At 40.9% G+C, this 21,263-nt stretch overlaps 1 protein-coding gene across 2 annotated transcripts in view; it reads right to left on the reverse strand.

The window, feature by feature from the left end:
• OSBPL3 (oxysterol binding protein like 3) overlaps nucleotides 1–17,859 on the reverse strand; it is an 85,580-nt gene extending 67,721 nt beyond the window's left edge. For both annotated transcript variants that reach the window (XM_083856995.1, XM_083856994.1), the window contains exon 1: nucleotides 17,808–17,859. The gene's annotated coding sequence lies outside the window, so the exon portion shown is untranslated. The remainder of the gene's footprint in view (nucleotides 1–17,807) is intronic.
• Nucleotides 17,860–21,263: the final 3,404 nt, after the last annotated feature.

The following is a 21,263-nucleotide window of genomic DNA, read 5'->3' on the forward strand; positions in this document are numbered from 1 at the left end:
CCATATCAGGCTGATGATTAATTTTCCATAAGTCTGCAATCAATCAGCCACAGACAAACCAGTGTCTGAGTATCACATATTGTTTATAAAAACTAGCACATTGTTAAGCTTTCTCCAACGCTGAGGCTTTCCTAATCTTTCTTCAATACTAGAAACAGACAATTCTTCAAATTACTTGTGATAACAGTTTTGAATTTAGATTACTGCTACAAATTAACTTTTTCTTAGCTATTACTTCTACATGCTGTCAGATTACAGCTTTAATTCAGTATTGAAATGAAATTCTTCTGCATTTCTTGAATTGGTATTACTGCCCTTATTTAATATTATTCTTACAGTCTTACCATATTTTTCAAGGAAAAAGGAAATTCTTTTCCCTGTTTTCAACTCAGAGTTTTGAGCTATATTTTTGCCTTCTCCTATTAGCTGTCTGCATTTAATATCTCCTAATTTCACATTTACACTCAATTTCTTGCTTCTTCTATATCAATTCCTAAAAATGCCAGTGTCCCCATCTGGTTTGTAGTTTAAACATCTGTGATTTAATTTTAGGATAATTCAACACATGAACTTGTGCATTTTTAATCATCTAAGTATTAAGGGTGGAAGTTTTTTAAACTAGAGTAAGAAAGAACACTTGATGTGCTAACTTTGATAATTTTGATTAATCTAAGGCTCTTTCATTGTACTGCCTTTTAAGATTAGAGTCCTAAAATAGCTATTAATATAAGAGCCTATTGACATTTTTAGCCTGTAAGAACATGCAGTGGGCAGAGGCAGCTGAAATAACAACATATCTGAGCAATGAACCAGCTTTATGATTTTATTACTCAGACTTTCCCAAATCTATGGCTGGCATTTTTCCCAGTAACTCAAAAATTAAGCTGTTCTACATTTGAAACTTCCAACTAATTATATATTAAAAACTTCTCATGGTTAAGGCAACAGAATAACCTTATAAAAAGCCTTCAAAAAAACCCCAACAAGCTAGATCTGAAACATTTGTGCCTTTAATTCTCTGTGCTATTTGCATGAACACTGTAAGAAAAACAGGAAAAAAATTTATCTTACACAGGTCACAAAGAACTACCTTAGTTACTAGGAGTATATTACACATCATATTGAAGTAACAGGGACCCTAGAACAACCCTAAAGGAAAGTGACAAATATAAGGAGACACAGCCTAAGCATCCTTCATGAGGCACCTTAGGCCATCAGCAGTTCAGGAAGCTGATGGTTGTATCAACCACTCAGTCACCCCAAAAATCCAAGTGATGCCTTTGCTGTTCCACAATCTTTCCACTTTTTGTATGGACATCGAGTTTTCCTTCTCCCAAAATGAAACTTCTCCCACAGTTTGCTGGTCCAAAAAAGGCTCTGTGTTCCCCCTTGGTCCCCAAACCACTGCACTCAAGAGATTTCTTCTGATCAGTGAGCATAAAGAAGTACCCATACAATTTCATTTCTAAATATTTTGCAACACAGGTACACAATTTTGAAAATCATCTGGGAAATCCAGATCAGCTTAAAGACACTGTTGATTGATTTATAACTTTTTCTGTGTCTGTGTAATAAAAAAGTAACCCATAGTTGTACAGACATACTCGATAACATTAGACCAGAAAAATTCTAGTACTGATGCACTGGAACAGAAGAACAAACTGAGCAATAAACATATTTTGCAGTGGATGACTATGGCTCATGTGAGCACCATAGAGAGATGTTCGTTTAATGCAGAATTGAGAAAATCAATTATTTAGTACCCAAGGAAAAAAAAAAAGAATGAACATGCAATAACTGACCTTTTCACAACTCTACAGCAATTAAGCTGTTTTGTACTGCATTAGTCTTAAGGAAGCCACACATTTCTAAGTATTTCCAGAAGAGCCTACCAGGAGTATGGCAAAGACTCAGTCTGGCAATGGAGTGCAATTTGGTATAAGTCTGCATCACACAGAACTGGGCCCTTGGGGAAGAACCAGCCAATTCTCTCCCTTCTCAAAGTTAGCCATTTATCCCCACAGCAAGTTCTACTAAAGCTGGTAGCAACATGACTACAGAGTGAAATTAGAGTGGAAAATTAATCCAATTAATAACTAAAGATGGAAAAAGCCAAATTTTTAGCCATAGTGTTTGCAGAGTCATTTCACTGCACCAACATGCTGCAAGCATAAAGATGATGAAAAGAGCAAACCAGGCATCTGCTGATTGGAGGGTAGAGAACTACCTCTTTCAAAAGCAACATGAGACTATGGGGGTTTACACTGAAAATGGAAGAAGGAACAAAGCAAGAACAGTAAGAAAGCAAATAACTTCTCCAAAACAACCCACACCAGACACACCTTCTAAAATGCAGAATTTAATGAATGTAAGCAAAAGTTAACAGTAATGCTAAGTCTGACTGAAACCAAACATTAAAATCTTACCGTTTGCCTGATGGATAAGCTAGTCTCAAGTGTCATTATACAGTGCTAGCTTTAATTGCTCCCAGCTAAATATAGCTTTCAGAATTTAATAGCTCCCCTTCAGCTTTTCTGTCTTTCAAGGAGGGAAAAATCTTCTCGTTAGAAAAAGCACACAGGCGTACACAGTGGAATGTTACCACAGCGAAGCAGGAAGCAAACCATTAAGATGATTACATTAGTCTCCAACACTCATTCAGAACTCCTGTTTTTCAAGAGACCAAATGTCTCCCTGTTCCACCACTCTGGTTCCAGTTACAGCAGGTGATGGAAGCATGCATACCTTTCCAAACTAAGCCATTTTGCTGCTTTATTAGCAGACTATAAATCTTGCTTGCCCTGTGCTTCCAGTCAAAGATGATGTCTTTGCCGGAAAGCTGCTGTGGTGCCCCCACACTTCTTCCTGTGCCACCTTGCTGGGCACCACGGGGCAGGAAGAAGAGCAAGGCTGCACACTCATATACAGCCTGCCCCTTCCCTGCAGCCTCTGCATTGGCACTACTTACACAAGGGGCTTCAAAATCTGCTGGAACAGCTGAACTTCAATAAAGGCATGAAACAAATTCTCTCTTCTGCCTGCTAATACCCAATAAAGCTCTCAAAATGTAAAAAAAAGTTTCATATAGTCAAGTTCATTTTCCCCTCTCTGAGCTGATAACGGGTTTCACTTAGAAAATTTGGCTGACAGCTAGAAATGTGTTCTATGAATTCAGCAGTTCTGTTCACCTTCATTTTAGAGGTCATCGTGTAATTAAAGCGCTCACAGTTTTTCTACAATCCATGGAGTTAAATCAAAAGTAACCACTGCTGCAATGACAAGCCTTCCCACTATCCCTCAGGCCAGAAGTCCGAACTTTGTCCTCCCCCCTCCAAACCATCATCTGACCATCTTACTATTTTCTCTCTGGTTTCATCCATCCCCTTCTCCTTTACTCAATGGGGAAAAGAAGAATAATGCTACTTACAGAAAATAAAGTATTTACATTCATTTATATGAATCACCAAATGCCACATTACCTGGCCCTTCACTTCAGCTGTAAAATTCCAGGATTGCCTGTCTTAGAGCTGTGTAAGCACTTTAGAAACACTGCCTGGAGGGCTGCCAAGAAGTACCTACTACACTGAACAAGACCAAAGGTAGTAGGCCACTGATTTTCTGCCCTCTGACCTACCATTTCTGAGGTGCAGACCAGGCTGAATAAGACAGGTTAAATGAACTCTGTTTGCTGTTTAAGAGAGCTTTTAAAGCGAGTCTCCTGACATGCACTGTTCTGCACTGGGACATCTGTGCTCTACTGCAAGTGAGCTGCCCCAGAACAGAAAAGCTCCCCACTGTCAGTGCAGGTGCAGACTTCATGTACCAACTTCCGGTAAGGCACAAAATCACAACACTCATTCCTCATTAAGATTTTTCTTTCTGAAGTAACAAATCAAAGTGTGGGTAAATAGCATCACAAATAGGGATGAGTACTGGAGGCATTTTGCACACTAGATCTGGTTACTCTTACAGAACACATTTTTATTTTAAAACTGCCGATCACAACAGACCACTTAGAACAACTGCAGGTTAAAAAAACATGCAAAGTGTACAAAACATCATGCACACACTGTGGATAAATATAGTCTCCCAGCTATGTGTTAGCTGTCATGATTCAGAGCTTAGTGCCCCAGACCTCCACGGGGCTCTGCCGAGTTGAGCTGCTGGCTCTCAGGCAACAGTAAGCAGACAGAGGCAGGGCAGGCAGCCTGTCAGCCAGGGCTGCACCAGTCCTGAGCAACAAACTGCCTCTCACCCTCTCCCCACGCCTGAAATCCCCACATGAGGTGCAGTGAGTAGAGACACACCACATGCTGCCTTTTAAGAAATCAGCATGAAAACCCACATGAGTGAAAGAAGGGAGGAACAGTGGAGATCAGCCAATGCAACTGCAGCATCAGACCGGAAAGAAACCACGTAGCTACGGTGGACAGACACATAATGCTTCTAAATCTGGATCTGGGGATTAGCAGGAGAGAAAAGATACCAGAAAAAGGTAATTTGTTTTCTTGTCATCCATAATACTAAAGAGATTTTGCTCTCCCCTCCAAAATTAGAACATCTACAGTGTAACTCCTTCCCCTCTTAAGAGTCACGTGTATATAAAGAAAGCCACCAAAAAAAAAAAAAAAAAAAAAAAAAAAAAAAAAAAAAAAAGACATTATCAGCCTCAGGTCAAGACAATTATGGCCTAAATATTCACAAAACTGTCATGAAAGCATTAATTTAAAAGCAATTACCTTAAAGCAACAAGATCCATCAGAGTAAATACATAACATCCACCAGAATAAATAAATAAACACTATCCTGCAGAAACTTCAACCTAATCACAGTAAGTTTATTCAGAGACATTTTCTTGAAAAAAAAAATAAATAAAATCAAGTAGGTGTGACCAGTCAAGATGTCGACAAATTCCAGAATCTATTTATTTACCAGATGTTTTTCTCTACATCTGATGACCTGCAAATTTGCCTTAGTTGTAGCAATAGCTGCTGATAAACTTTGGCAACAGCTACTACTGTATTTGTGACTGAAGGAAAATGACATAAGTATTTTCAGTTAATTATCTATATTCACTTAAATGCAACACCGGTGGGGGGGGGGGGATGTTGGTTTATGATTATAAAATATAAAAAGTCACATTTAAGTGAACAGTTTCACACATATTGGCTTTCCTCTTGTCTCTTGCTCTCTATGTATTTCCCTGCTGATTCAAAGCTATATTCTACCTGCGTGTTCAAAGTTACTTAAGGGGCGGGGGACAGACTCTAGAGATTATTTATATGGCAGGACTTCAAACAATTGATCCAGCTATATCTCAAGTGACTTGATAAAGAGGCATTAAAATAATGAGGAGAGAGAAAGATGGGTGAAACATTGCAGCATTGCAGAGTCACTCAGCAGGACCCTCCTGCTCAAGGACTCTCAATTATGAGACAAGGACACTGACCATGAAGGACAAAGTGACACACCCAGGGAGGGAGCTACAGATGAAAGTGAGAAGTGAGAGTTGCTGGGCACCCACACAACCTCCACATCCAACCTCGATGCACAAGTAAAGGAAAATGAGAGTGTGACCAAGAAGGACTCTTATCTCTGATTGTTTGATAAAGGGCTGAAAGTCCTAGCACAGTTCAGAACAGGGTTCAGGCAGACAAGCAGTCTGCCTGGGTAAACAGGCATGACAAGATAAGACATTCTAAAGTATCTGTGTACTTACAAAAAAGAGGCCTCCAACAATGTAATGCACATGAATTAAAAACAGACTAAAGATCACAGAGACAACAGCATCTTAGTGGCTAAAACATAATGAAATGCACATGCTATTCAAAAAGAGCCCAGAGAAGTATGGGTTCAAATATGCACCCCTTAATATTGTGACAGATTTAAGAAAAAACACAACAAACACCATTGCAAAAGAACTTACGGAACCCAACTGAGTAAAAAAAAAAATAAAACAAAAAACACGAAAACAAAACCAACCACACTTAAAAAAGACAGCCTTGCTCAGAGTCCACAGTAGATTCAAAGAAACCAGCCTTGCTACAGACTTTATTTTATTAGAATGAAAAATATCCCAGTGAGTTGGGTATTACAAGAGATTAACTTCTGACTCATATGAAGCTTAAGCAGTCAGGTAGATTGAGGAGTTCAGACTCTCTAAATTGAAAATGCTGAGTTGCTGCTTCATTAAATGTGCATAAACAAATCTGGAAATGCCTCATGGGATGCAGCAAGCAGTAGATAACTTGAAGGATCACATAGGCCCAACTAGATAAGCACTTCACCACAGCTCCCAAAAGGCAGAGAAGAAGCTGATTAAAGAAGCTGCACCTCAGATGTTAAAGTACAGGAATAAAGTTATAGCTTAAAAAAAATTGATTTAAAAGATACTAGAAACAAAATTCAACAACTCATAGAAACTATGTGAAGTAGCAACCTGGAAGAGAAAATATCTTAGTAAAGAAACAAATATAGGATGTCAACTGTGAAACAGAGCTGTTAACTACAAAAACCAGCATGAAATTAAAAGTAACATCTTCATGAGCATGTGTGAAGAAAAACAGATGAAACCACTACAGATTTCTGAAAAGAAAAAAAAAAAAAAAGGCAAATTAAATTGTACATGGAGTTGCAAGTAAAACTTTCATGTATTCTCAAGCTTTTATGTCTACTTTACCTCTAGCCAATAAAATAATTTAAAACCTATAATCTGTATTTCTAAAGCAGACAAAAACCCCAGTTGGAGCTATTCTCTGATGGCAGGAGAGCAAACAGAATTCCTGTCTTTGGAGTTGAAGCTGGGGGGGAGAAAAGCAAAAAGACACCAGCCCTACTACAATCAGTACCATACAGTCAACAGTAACAGAGTAACTTTTTGTAAAAAATTAAAAACAGACAGGAGAAATCTTAGATCTCATCTGGACTCAACAACAGCTGCATTAAAAAATGCTGGTGATAATTTTATTTGGTAGAATTGCTAAGTGACTGACTGGCCACAGACAAAAAAAAATTATCAGGCTGGACATGGATCATCAGAAGAAGTTGCCAAGAATTATTTTGGAGCTAGTTTTATTTAACAGTCCTACTACTGGCAAGGGAATTGAGGTGTCTACTAAAAGTTGCTGCTGACAAAAGGTATAGAGGCACACCTGATCCACTAATCAACTAGGACACCATGTGAGAAGAGTCACATGAACAGAAGCAGCGACAGGGAATGCAGTTCATCAGCCCTGGAGGCAATGTCAGGATCCAAGGAGTAAGTCAAGCACAAGATCTGCTGAGACAGTGGGAAGTGGCCAAGGAGAGGAAGGTACACACATGCATGGAATACATATCTGATCAACTCATTACAAAACTGATGAAGGTATGAAAAGAGAAAAAAGCTACCCATGACATAAATTAAGGTATTTCCTACAGAGCCATATAGGGAAGCATCAAAAAATCTGGCCAGTATCTAATCTGTTAGAAAATGTAAAAATAGCACCTAAGACACAGGTGAGATATATGTAAGTTTATGCAGGGAAGACTGAAAGCAGAATATTGTCCTGAAATGAGTACCATGAACATACCTAATCAGCCATATCACAAGATTCCCTGCATCTCTTCAAGTCTAAATGCAAGTCTTCTAAACTGACTGGGGGAAAGAGAGTCTCCCCTACACAGAGAGAAAAATCCCTTTACAAAGGATGCACATGTTCTTATAAATACCAAGAGAAAAAAACAATTTTATCCAGCTGGACACACAAACTGGTTGTGAGTACTTTTAGCCAGAATCCTGGAATAAAGTTTTAGTCCAAACACGTAAGCTTTGAAATAATATGTTAATGAGACAAGCTTTGAGTACTTTAAGATGCTTGGGAACTTTACAAAAGGGAATATACAAATGCATTGACTGCAACAGATACTGAACATGAGAATCCAGAAACTCTCTTCCAGTCGTATTATATGTCAGTACAGCCACCTGCAGCAAGGAAGTCTTTATATACCACTTGCCAATGTTATTATCGCTGATTTAATCTGGGCTGAAAACTGACCTTGCCTTAATACTCTTAGGTTTCCATTAATAAAAAGAAATTACTTTGTCTTTACTTACTTACATGTATTTCTTCTGTGCAAAGTTTTTGTGTGTCTTTATGGCATTTTTTTAAGGAATGTAATTTTTAGAAGTGTTACATTTTAGAATCTATGTTTAGGCTACCAGTCATACGTAGCTTCAATTCTAACAATGAAAGTTACGCATATTTTCTTCTTGATTTGATGCCAATGCTTTGCACGTCCTTGCCTTTCCAAAGACAACTACAGTCCCCAGAGTTCTGGGACACAGACACAGAGAAACAAGCTTCAAAATCTCAGTGAAAGGAGGAAGTAGGAGATTAGAACAACTCCCTTCTTCAAAGTCAATCCGAGCACAAATCTAACCCATTTATGCTGTGCAATTTTTGTTTGCACTCCTCCTACATTTCGCAAAGCATTTTTGCATGCAAATGTGTCAGTAGCATTCAAGGACTGGGCAAAACAGTTTCACAAGATGACTTGGCTGTTTTACTCAAAACACCCTCATGATTTTCAGGGGCCAAAAAAACCCACAAGGAAATAAAAAAGCAGTCAGGAAGCCAGAATAAAAAGAGAAGAATTTAAGTTTTGTACATTAATATTTAAGAAAACAATATAAAACCCTATTTTCCTGCCCTTCATCTCTACTTCCATTACTGAATACCATCCTTCCTCTCAACTGTAAGTGCATTATGCTGGGCTAATATAAGACATGATTTTATCAATAAATTAATGTACAACAAATGCACAGCTTATAACATGTTTCTTAGGTAAGCCATCACAAGGTAGATCAAGTAGCAATGCATTTGCAGAGTGTTGAGTAATGATATTAAGAAAGAAAATCCCTCAAGGATTCTAGTTCTGCAAGATGTGAGTGCTGGGAGACAGGCCATAGTGAGAAAGGCATTGCATCTCTCTAATAGTCAAGAGACAAACTTTTTTTTTTTCTTTTAAGTTTAGAACATAAAATTCACTTCACATCAAGCAAAGAACATTCTCGTGTAGAAGAGCTCTGGAGACTGAACTACTATTTAAATTTGAGCAAACCAGAAGCAAACAATTCTCATCCTACACTGAACAGAAGGGTGTGTTTATGCTAACCATGCATTCTAGTCATATTAAAGTAAATAATGCAAACTCACTTGGCAAGGAGTGTTGGGTAGTTCAGTGTGAACTGTCATGTCTGGAAGACTCAAATGGCATCCATAGTTAGGAAAACACCAATGTTTTCAAATGCTGAGCTGTGCCTCAGAAACCAAGATTTCCCAAACCTCTTCAAATAGGAAGCTGATATCTCCCAAAGTGAGAACAGTCACTTGATGTCACTGAGATACAGCCACTGTTCTAGCACCAAATTACTATGAAATTAAGAAAAACACTTTAAAAACAGAGATGGCTGACACCACAGCCAGAAATAAATGGGAAGTTGCATTTTCCCTGCTCAGCTTATCTAAGTAATCAATTAGGACTAAAAGCAGATTATTAAACTTTACTGGTGAAAACAATTACTTGCATGCATTTAAAAATACTCAATGGTGTCCCATTACTTGAAACCTGATCTTTTAAAATGTAATATTATCTGCAAGGGATCTTCAGTACACCAACAATTGCACACATATGACATTGCAGAAGAAAGTGATATTGTATACTTAAGTGTTCTGGCAAAGGAAAAAAAAAGACTTTATAAACCACACTTATCAAATATGGCATTTTGTCAAAGCCTGACATTACTTTGTTGTTGTTTTTTTTTTTCATAAACAAGCAAACAAACAGCAAGTGTCATCAGTAAAAGTGTTATCCCGGCAATGTCTCTGCTGTTGATTTTCAAGTGCAAGCGTTGATCCTGATGAACTTCAAGCAGTAAAGTACAATACAGTATTATACACAGGAAAATAAGCTGTAAAATTGTGTCCCTGTGTGGAGAGAAGTCTATGATTCAGCCATCCTGTGGAAAATTCTAAACCTCTTATCTCTGAATCTGAAGTTCCATATTTATTCTCAGTGAGTGAAACAACATGATTTCAGCAAAGCATTTGTATTCTAGTTCTAAGAAATAGGATGTTAAAAAAGCTTGTTTCAACAAAACAGATTGGATATCAGCTAAAAGGCAAGAACCTACTTTATCCACAGCAGCACTTCCCTACCTCAGCAAGTTCTCCTTCCTCAACAATTTGATACTCCCTAAGCGCTGGGAGATGATTAATAAGTGAGCCTTCATTTTATAAGGTTTATAAAGTTATTATAATTTTGAGTGCTTCTGGTTTAATGTCTTACAGTTGAAATTGGTGGATATGAAAGACAGTAAGAAATCTGCAAGTGAACTCACAGATACAACTTTTTTTTTAACAACAGGAAAGAATGAATGTGTTTTATACTTCCTGAATTTCAGCAGCTGTGGCAGTAGTGTAAGAACTATGAATTGTTAACTTCCTAGTTAAGTCACTCAGTAAAACAGTATCAGTATCATTCAGTTAAGGAAGACAAAAATCAATCATAATACTTTGCTTGGGGCTTGAGATTTTTGGCACAGAAATTTTCCTGGAACCTAAAGCCAGCTGGCTGCCTTCTCAGCCTAGAAGTGGTACAGATACCACAGCTGTAGGCAAATGAGGGTCCATGATACATCTCTGTTGTCCATCATTCTAGTCACTAAATAGTATTTGTTGACACTAGTAAGAGCACACCTACTGAATTCACATTTTAAAAACCAGTATCTTTCTTGCCAAGACATGACAAAACCCTGCAGACCAACACCTAAACTCTTTTCCTTCCATTGTTTAACCTTTATCAGAAAGCAAACAAGAAATATTAACCCTTCTTTCCTGACATGGTTGTTACTAGAGCTCAATAACAGGACAAGATCTAGCCTAGATTCTCCTCTCTTCATATACATATTGCTGTTACTTGACTTCAGTATCTGGCAAATTAGAAAACCCCAGTAGTTCTAGCTCCTTCTAAAACTCAAAATTCCCTCAGACATCACCAATCCTCCACAGGAAGCCTACTCCAACAACGGGTGCACCCTGTTGTGTGAGAGATGACCTGTATCCCAACCACAAGGTTGCCTATTGACTTTTTTAAGGTGGAGGCGAGACCAGAAAAAACCACCAAGACTTTGGCTGGCTTTTTAAAATTAATTTGTTGTCTAAAATTTTGAAGAGCAGAATTGCACCACACTGAGCTTCAAAATACCCTAGTAAAATTATCATAGAATGGTGCAAGGGACTCCTCCAGTTGGAGGGCATCTGGTCCAACCCCCCACTCAAGCAGAATCACCTGAAACAGGTTATCCAGGATCACATCCAGGAGACTCCATCTTCTCTGGGCAACCTGTGCCAGGGCTCATTAACCCTCCCAGTGAAGGAAAAACTTTCTGATGCTCAGATGGAACCTCTCCTGTTTCAATGCCCTTTGTCTCTGGTCCTCTCACACATCTCAAGAGGTGACAAAGCCACTACCAACATGTTATCTTTTAAGGGAAACTGACATGGCTGTTCTGAGTGATTCAGCTAACTCTATTTAACAGTAACAGCAAGTAAGAGGGAGTCCTGACAAATTCCCAGGGTAGACCATAGAGTCCTATCAATTACTCTTATTAGAAAAAAAAAAAAAAAAAAAAAAAGGAGAAAAAGGAGGAGAGAAGCCTTTTCTTCAGGCATAGTCCCAACACCTTTTCCTTTTTTTTTTTTTTTGTTTCTTTATTCCAATATTGCTTATTTAATAAGCAAATACCTTCAATCTTCCAGCAAAAATAGCTTCATGCATTCTAGGTGGCCTACTTCTTTGGAGGTGATGAAGTCATTGCTAAAAAGATGGACCTGCTACCTAAATGGCTGCACAGTTCCCATGAACTAAGAGCTCACGTGCCTCTATGCTGCACAAACACAGATGCATCCAGCTGAGGGGGAAAACCCCACACAGCTACCAAATTGCAGAAAGGCATCTCTGAGCAAGTACCAGCCTGCCTTCCTTTGGCAAGCAGCAAGGTAACAGGGAGTGAACCTGAGAAAGCCACCACAAACTCCTAACCACAGTCATCTTGAACTAGCAGAGACTCAGTAGCCCACATCCTTTGGAGCTCGCTTCATCTGCTCCCAAATACACAGACAATAATCACTTGCCTGTCTTCAGGATCGCTGTTGCTACTGATGATTTACACATTGTTATTTTAAATCAGTCAAGCACTACCACAGAAGATTAACAGACACTTGCTGTTCCTTTTTTTAAGGTATATGAGACTGTCAGTGACTGAATCACGTTCACAGTGAACCTTCCTTCCTCTTATCATAAATTGCACTTAAATTCAGATTTTATGCTGTCAAAGCTTTGTGTAGGGAATCTCAGCACACAACATACATTTGTCACAAGCAAGAGATACTGAAAAATTATACAATCATTCATTCTCCTTCAGAACACAGTATTTCATCAGACTATTAAACAAACTTCTTTTCTGGCAGCACAGTTACAGTCAATGCAGTCTCAGCTGCCAGTGTGAGCACGATGCATTCCACATCATATTTCGGGCAGATGCCAGGATTATGCCTCACAGCCTGAGGTAGCACCAGAACCTTTCTGACAGTAACACTTAGCAAGACTGGTCTCAAAGTCATATGTTGTCACTGCAGACAGGACAGAAAAAGTTCTGTAAAAATAAGAATTGTACATTTCACTTCAGCAACTACGAGCATGAAGTAACTCTATCCCTCCTCAAGGCTATTTTTCCTAGGCCCACTGACAAAGCAATTATCTTGGAGAAGAGAGAGACATTGCAACGAAATGTTTTTAACATGCATGACTGGCAAGATGGAAGAAAGTAGTACCAGAGACCTATATCCTAACTCTGCTCACATGAAAACTTGAAGGGCAGGACTTAACCTTCTGTAACAAGCAGAATTAACAGTGACACAGATGGGCTTGTGCACTGAGAAGGATAAAGTCTCCTGAACACATGGTTCTTCCGCTGATTGCCAGGCTGTTCAGAAATTGTCTCTTCAGGGGTTTCAGCTACTCTCTGGGCAGAGCATACATGTGAGGCAAATGGAGTATATCCACACAGCTGCTCCTTACCAGAACCATTAACACCAGGAGCTTCATTCATTTTCACCAACAACTATATGAAAGTGGAACAGACTAAAATTGGAACGGTAAAAAAGTGTTCACTATGACTAGAAAATGCCTCCAGAATCATGAGAATAAGTGGCATCAGATAAGACAGAAATGACCTAAAAGTGACCTAAGTGACTGGTACAAGAGATAAGAGATTACAATTCTGATAACAGACTCTGCAGGATCATCATGAGCAATAATAAAAGAATTGGCTGCAATTAAGATGAGAGAACAGTATGACTACATTCAGAGTAAGGGAAATATTTAAGATTTTTACCCTGAAAACATTCATCAGAGGATATACAGAATGGCCAGAAAGCCCAATACTACTTTTTTTTTAATGATAATAAAAAAGTCACTACTGAAATTCAAAAGATTCCACTGCAGTATATACAGAAACACAAACAAGGATGAGTTTCTCACCTTTACTATTTTGTATTGTTACTGTCTTTGTTCTAAGGACAGTAATTACATACAAGTGCTGCATGACAACTATAGCACCACATACTACTATGGTTTTGCTGTGATTTTTTTCAGGTTTATGTTTAACAAGCATGCAGGCAGAATCTGAAGATGACTTAAAAAGTTGCTAATATGTAAAGATGAATCAAAAGAAAAATGTCCTTAAGTCTCAATCAACGCATTACATTCGAAAGCAGAGGAAAGGGAGATTTGTTTGCACACTCATGTTAACATAATTGCCAAAGAAAATGTTCAGAAGGAAATAATTAAATGTTGACATGGCAGCATCTGTGTTTGCCAAACTAAATATGACTCAGGTACCAAACTCCCACAACTTAAAGACTAGAGAGCAAATGTTCAGATCAGGTACTTGTAGTTTAACAACCAGGCTTGAAACTGACAAATCTAAAACCACAGATGTATCCACACACCTCATGGCTGGGCAAGGAATGCAGAGTTTGCCTAGTATGCTTTTCAATGACTTCAAAGGACAAATTTTCACCTTCAGTCTAAACGGTTACAATATTGACAAACAACAGAGACACATAAAACATCTTATCTGTAGCCTTCCTCCTGTGACTTACCAGATGCTATTAGGCAGCCACTATCTTTATGTCAGGTTGTCTGTCTCATAGCCAGATGTACAATTATTCAGTTCAGAGATATCTCTAAGAGCTAGATGCACATAGCAATTCTCAGTGTACTAGTTCAGCTTAGGGCTTAGCAGTCAGTGAAAGTTAGTTCTCTCTCTTATTTGTTTCTCCTGTTGCACATAACAGGGATTCCTGTCAAGTCTTGCTAATCAGTACCTATTTTCCACAAGTCAAGAGGCATATCTAGAATAGTCTGCATTCAAAGACTGAGAATCATCAGCAAATAGCAAACAGACGTTGCAAAAACTGCTCAGCACCTGCCAGACTGAAAGCAGCTCAACTCTATTTCTTTACTTTCATGGTTAACATCATGGAGTGCCCAGACACTGAAATAGGATTAGGCCCTGCTGTGCTCAGTGCCACACACCAACACGTGACTCCTATCCCTAAGGAGCTTGCACTGAGTCAGGCACACCAGACAGGCAGGACAGCAGAAGCTGAGCTGCAATGGCCAAGTACATTTCCCAGTTTCAGCCAGCATTCCTAGAGTCCTCATTGCTTTTAGCAGCAAGGCAGGTACCAGACTTGCCATCGAATTTGTATTTTAGAAAAAACCAAAACAAACCCAGCAGCCACAACAGCTCTCATCATTTAATAATTATCTCAGTTGCAACAGCTGAATACAGAAAATCAGAAAGAATTTGTTCAAGTTCTCAGTTTTCTTTCCCAGCTGAGGCTGTCAACTTTATTTTTAAATGTTTCAAGTGACTTGCAACAACGTGCATGAGCTTCGTGCTGACAGAGTTCCAAAAACCCAACGCTGTTCATTCATGTCATAACTTCATATATAATAGAATCTATTTCTGAACATATACCCTATGTGAAAGCCACAAGCATCTTCAAGTACTTTGCACAAGTAACAAGCCAAAGCAGTTTGAAAGGAGTTAGATATCCTGCCTCCCAGGGCAGACCCAGAGCCGTGCTTTTCTTAGCTATTATGCCTACAACTTTACCTAGACTATCATAGTCATTAGCATCATTACCCACATCACTCAACCTTGAAGGCAGACAGAAAACCTCCCTCTAAGGTAATTAGAAATTAACTTGGAGGAGATCTATTTTATGTTAGCAGAATAAAGACAAGTACCCACAACAGGACAGAATGTTACAATACACAAAACCTCCTTGTCCTTCAGACAAATGAGAAACTTAAGCAACAAAATATGTATTTCAAGGCACAGTATTCAAGGACGTAGTAAAAGTGACAGCTGCAGGAGCCTAAAAACAGTGTCAGACCCCCAAAGTATAATGTTTGAACATAATGACTAATGCAGAAGACAGACATGCAAATCCAGCATCTCAAACAGCAGAGCAGGGTAAATTTGGTAACACATTAGTCCCGGTCCAGAGAGTTGTTTGTCAGATCTCAGTGTATCTGCATCCTATTATCTGAAACTTGATACAGAAAAAAAGCAATTAGATTCTCCTAGAAGTTTCTTTGGTACCTAAGTAGTACTGTGTATCACAGTATCTACACCCCAGCCTTTTACCAGCAAAACTTTGCTACTTTGGTAAGTCAAATCTTAACTGTTGTAAAGTAGATTAAATTTAATGAGATCAAAATATGCTGAGCCAGATACTACACTGCTGCTGACGTGTAAAAGTACCCCATGCACAGTAACATTCTGCTACCTCGTACATCACTGCATGATTTTGAAATGGACTTTGCAGCAAACCCAATTTAAACCTAAAACATATTAGCACTTTAGATAAGAATTAACTTTTCTACAGAGAGGCTTTTCTCATTTGGTGGCTAAGAGCACCATTTGTAGAAAGTGAAAACTCAGTTTTACAGTTAGAAGCAATAAGGTCGGGGTAGTGCCATGTTTGAGTTTATTTTCTCCTCAGTACGTAACAAGACCTAGAAAATGCAACAAATCCAGGAATTAACGCATCTGTTTATAATAGATGTGGTTTGAACAAGACCCAATTCTCTACAACAATGTACACACATCTACTTTAAAAAAACCAAATAAGGTTTTGTATAAAATACAGTATACTTACTTTTGCAACAGTGAATGAGCTAGCCACACACAGTGTTGCAACAGGCAGACTCCAGCTGAGCCTTACCATCATTTCCTGTCCTTGGTGAACACACTAATAATTTCAGCACAACCACAACTGTTCAGTGCACACATAGAGAACATCTCCAACACCTAGAAAGCCCCTCCCATTTTTCCTGCAAGCAAAACCAGATACTACATAAAAATTATAAAAGAGAGGACATAAGTGGGCCTAATGCAATGCGTGGGAAGGCAATGTAAGAGTAAAGAGAGAATCAAGACTTGTGAATGCTGTTGCTTTGAAAATGGATAGGAGCCACAATGGAAAACTAGTTAGCTTAATCTATTGAGAGTGCAGACTGGGGAGTATTATTTTAAAATACCTTTTAAAAAAATTTAAAACAATAAAAAAAACAAAGCTCATGGAAATTAAAACTGATGCTACTCATGGCTTTACAGAAAGTGTTCATGAAAACACATGCTTTAAATACCCAAACCGGACTTACAAGCTCTGTTGAAATTAGGTAGAGTGAAACACTGTGAACTCTATGAGTGAAACACTCTGAACTCTATGATTAATCGATGAAAGTCAAGTGATGAAGCAACTGTTCGCTTTGTCCCTTCTCAAGAAAACAGAGAGAGAAGAACATTGTTACCATCACTAGCGGCCTAGGACAAAAACATAAGGCAGAAAATTACCTTACATTTATTAAATGCCCTTTTCTCTAGCTGTTCTAGATGTCCCCCTAGTAAAAATAAAACAGTCCCAATGAAGAGTACTTCACTGTCACTGAACTTTACACCAAACAGTTTTCAAATAATGAACTATTTAAAAGCTCACACTGCCTAACTGGTCCTCAAATGGAAATTAAACCAACCTGGAAACAAGCTGGATTTAATTAACCTATTTAAGACAGAGGCAAGAAATAAAAATAATAATAATGGTGGCGCTTTTTTCCTTCTTTATTTCACTTGAGCACAGAGAACCACAGATCGAGCAAAGATCGACGGCTTTGCAAACACACCCAAGATTTCTGAAGTTCCATTCCAGAGCCCGGGGGGCGATTCCCGCGGGGAGAGCCGCTCCAGCGCCCCCCGGGGCAGCGCCCGCCCGGGCCGTCCCGGCTCCCCGCAATCCGCTCCGTCTGGGCGCCACGCGGAGCGCACCGGCCGCCAAATGAGCCCCTCAGCGGCACCCTCCCGAGCAGGAGGGTTAGCTGTCGCTCCGGAACAGCCTCGCGGGGCTGTGACAGCCGGAGCCCCCGGGGGCGCAGGAGGAGGCTCAGGGGCTCGGCGGGGCGGGCGGGATAAGGCGCCGCACCGGCAGCAGCCGCCCCCCCGCGCCCCGGCCGCCGCTCGGGGGAGAAAGGCGCTTTCTGGGCGCCAAAACGCCACTTCTCTCGCGTGCCGCCTCCCGGCCCACCTCGTCCCGCCGAGCCCCGGCTCGTCCCGCGGCGCTCCAGCGAGGGAAGCGGCCCCCGCCGCCAGCCCCGTCCCGTCCCGTCCCATCCCTACGGCGGACACCCACCTGAGCTCCACACCTACGGCCCGCCCGGCGCCCCCGCCATGGCCCCGGGCAGCGGCGCCCCGCAGGCAGGAGCGAGGAGGGGAGCGAGGGAGGAAGGAAGGAGCCCGGCAGGAGCGACAGCCGCCAGCATAAAGGGCCGGTCCGGGCTGAGGCTCGCTCCGGCTGGCGGGGAGCGCCCAGGAGCGGGAGCGGCGGCGGGACCGCCGCGCTGGAGTGACGGCGGCGCCGGCCCGCGGGAGGAGCCTGGGCTGGGCCGGGCTGGGCTGGGCTGGGCTGCCCCGCCCGGAGCCGGAGCCGCCGCGGGGCCCCCTCCCTCCGGCGGGCGGGGCCGGGGGTGTTTCCATGACGTCACGGGCGGCGCCCCGGACAGGTGGGAGCGGCCCCGGGGGACGCGGGGACGGCAGACCCGGGATGAACCCGGGCTGAGCCCCCGAGCCCGCCTCAAGCAGCCGGGGAGGGGCAGGCGGGAGCTAATCCCGCAGCGGCCCCGGGGGAGCCCCGGCAGCGATGGCTCCCTGAGCCGCCCGGTCCCCAGGGCGCGGCTTCCCGCCCCGCAGGGGCGAAGTGCGGGCGAGCGCCGGAGGAGAGGCTTTGTCGGGGCATCGCCGCATCCACAGCCGCCCACGGGCATCGCTTCCCGCGCCCCACCTCGCCATCCGCCCCGGGAAGAGCTCTTCCTTGGGAGAACCACCCCGCCCCGTCTTCCCCCCTACCCCCACCCCGCACCGGCATCCTAAAATTATCCTGTTTCTCTGTACCTTATTTAAAAATAAACAACTTGAATGACTAATTAGATCCGAGCCGTTAGAAGCGCGCTGGACGTCTTCCATGACCCCTGAATGTGTACGCTAAACCTTCCAGAAATTGTTACTGCCTGCGAGGAGGCAGACGGGATGTGACCTGGCACACCATTCGCACCGTTTTCACTTACAAAGTGCGATTGAATCCACACTGAGGAGGAACGGAGGCGGGGGGGAAGTACCACCCCGGTTTCTTTACTCAGATTCACAAGTCCAAAACTGATCAGCTGCTTCTCAATTCCATTCAGAACTCGGTGCTTTTCTCGACTGGAGGGAAACGGAAACGTTTTTCTTCATGTATACCATCATACAGCATTAAAAAAGAGCAGAAGCATTTGGAAAAGCAAGCTTAAGTGACATCCCAAAAGTTAAGAATCTTGGAATTTGAGGTAGCATAGCCCAGGAGCTGAGCAGTACATTGCACCTTGAACAAAATCTTGTGAGGGCATGAAAGAGGCCACAGAGTATCACTTTTATTAAGGACACTATCCATCATGGGCTTCCCAAGCCATCAGCAGCAGTGACCCAAACAACCTGAAAGCTGCTTTCAGAGCTGGCCTGTGTGATGCTCCAGCAGAGAGGGCTTCTGGTGCCTGTGCTGTTGACTGTAGCTGTATAGCCTGATGATAGCTTAAGGAGATGCTGCCTACACAATGAAGCAACAACTTTTTAGTCAGCATCAAGCATCAAAGTCAATGCAAATCAACAGAGGTTGTTTTAGTTTTCATTATATTGTTTAATGTAGCTCCAAGTTACTGCTGTATGGGAATTCAGGCATTGCCAGAGGATATATATCAGTGTGCAAACAAGCAGAGTTTAAAAATAGCATATAGCAGTTCCTTGGGTTTCAGTTTTTAGAAAAGTTTGATTTTATAAATCTAAGTTTTACAACAAAATTAGCAACCCCTGCCATTCTAAAGAGCACAATTTTTAAACTAAAACCACCAAACAGCTTGCAGCATCAAATCAGTTAAGGAAAAATTAGACATTTGGAATATATTGATGGTACACCTTTCTAGTGTTCCCATGATGTAATAGCACATTGTTAGGTAACAGCATGTTTCCTATGCATGTGTGGCCTGTTCCAACTTCTACTGAAACCAAACTCAGACCAGCTTTTAATTTAGAAAGCAACCGTGTGTCTCCCTGAAGATGTACAATCTCCAGGCCCTGCAATAAAAAAGACACAAACTGCAAAAATAAAATTATCTTCTAGACCAAAATCTCCATCTTGCGTCCTGTTGCATAGACATTGTCCTGTTTGAGATTCCTGAAAAACATAGGACTTCTATTGTTCCTGTGTAAAATCATGGACTGGGTGCATCCATGGGCTGTATTGTATTATTTCACTGGAGTTACATCAGGAAGGAGTTGGATCTTCTTACGGATTTAGGGCTTTGTTTCCTTTTCTTTTGTTCTTCCCTTCTGTCAAAAAGAAACAATGAAAACATATTGGAGTGCTCTGTTCTCCTGTGCTAAAGAAAAGTTTAGAAATAAAGTAATAACCAGCCTTTTGAGAATAAGATCATTCTTTTGGTTAGAAAAGCAACACACAGAGAAAGAGTGACAGTTCTTTAACTGAGATGGCAAAATACAATGTGGTTGTACACATTGGGGGAAATGTATGGGCAGAAAGCCTCTGTGTGAATATGGATTGCTGGGTTTTGTTCTTAATACATCCATCAACACAAACTCATCCGGTTTATAATCATAAAAGGAAGGTGGTTAGGGTGTTCCTCAGCAACATGCACTTAACCTTTGATTTATCCTTGCTCTTTGAGTTTTCTGTTCTGATTGATGGAGCCTCATGACACAGTAATCTTTTCAGAGCTATTAAGGAGAGGAACTCCATACTGCATAATCCAACAGGTTGTTCTATTTTTTTAATTCAGTTTCCTTTTGATCTATTATAATACACAATTAAATTACATTGTCTGAATTAAAACTCTACCAAAATGTGTGTTCTTCTTTTAGCTTGTGCATTCCTTGTGGTTTTGTAAAGACAGTTCATGATAATGTTTCCAGTGCTGCAATGAAAAGGATTGTCTTTTGATTTCCAGCTTGATTTTTTTCTTTTAATTATTGGGTAAAAATAATTATTGCATCCCTATTGAACTCAAAGACAGGCAATGATGTTTCATGTTTAAGCAATTTTAGTCTGGTGAGTGACCCAGTTTCCATTTCATGTATATGGACCACAAAGAGAAAGGCTCATTGTGAGAAACAAGTTTTGTCCTGTGGTTTGAGCTGAACAACTGACAAATAAGTTTTGCAAAGAGCTTCTACATTTACAGCAGATGGATATGTTTATCAGTATTTGTGTGGCTGAGGTGTGAGCAGCAGAAGAGTTGCGCATGTTGCAAAGTTATTGGATTCATCTGTCTAACTCTTCTGATGGCTGTGCACATATATTTTCAGTCCTGGGCAGGACTTATGTATCTTGAAATTCAGAAACATCTTTCTTCATGCACAAAAATAAATCTGTCCTTGAGAGCTTTCTTCTTGCCACCAGCCCTCCCCATGATGTAATTTCTGTCCTTATGCCAGTACCTTCTATGTTATTCTTTGTCACCACTGGGGAGCCTCTATCCCACTGATGGTGCTTTGGCAAATGTTGCTGTTGTCCTGTTGCACTTGCTGGCTGGTGTTATGGAAG

The sequence above is a fragment of the Zosterops lateralis genome (genome assembly GCF_965231275.1).
Source record: "Zosterops lateralis genome assembly, chromosome: 1".
In the NCBI taxonomy this organism is placed as follows: domain Eukaryota; kingdom Metazoa; phylum Chordata; class Aves; order Passeriformes; family Zosteropidae; genus Zosterops; species Zosterops lateralis.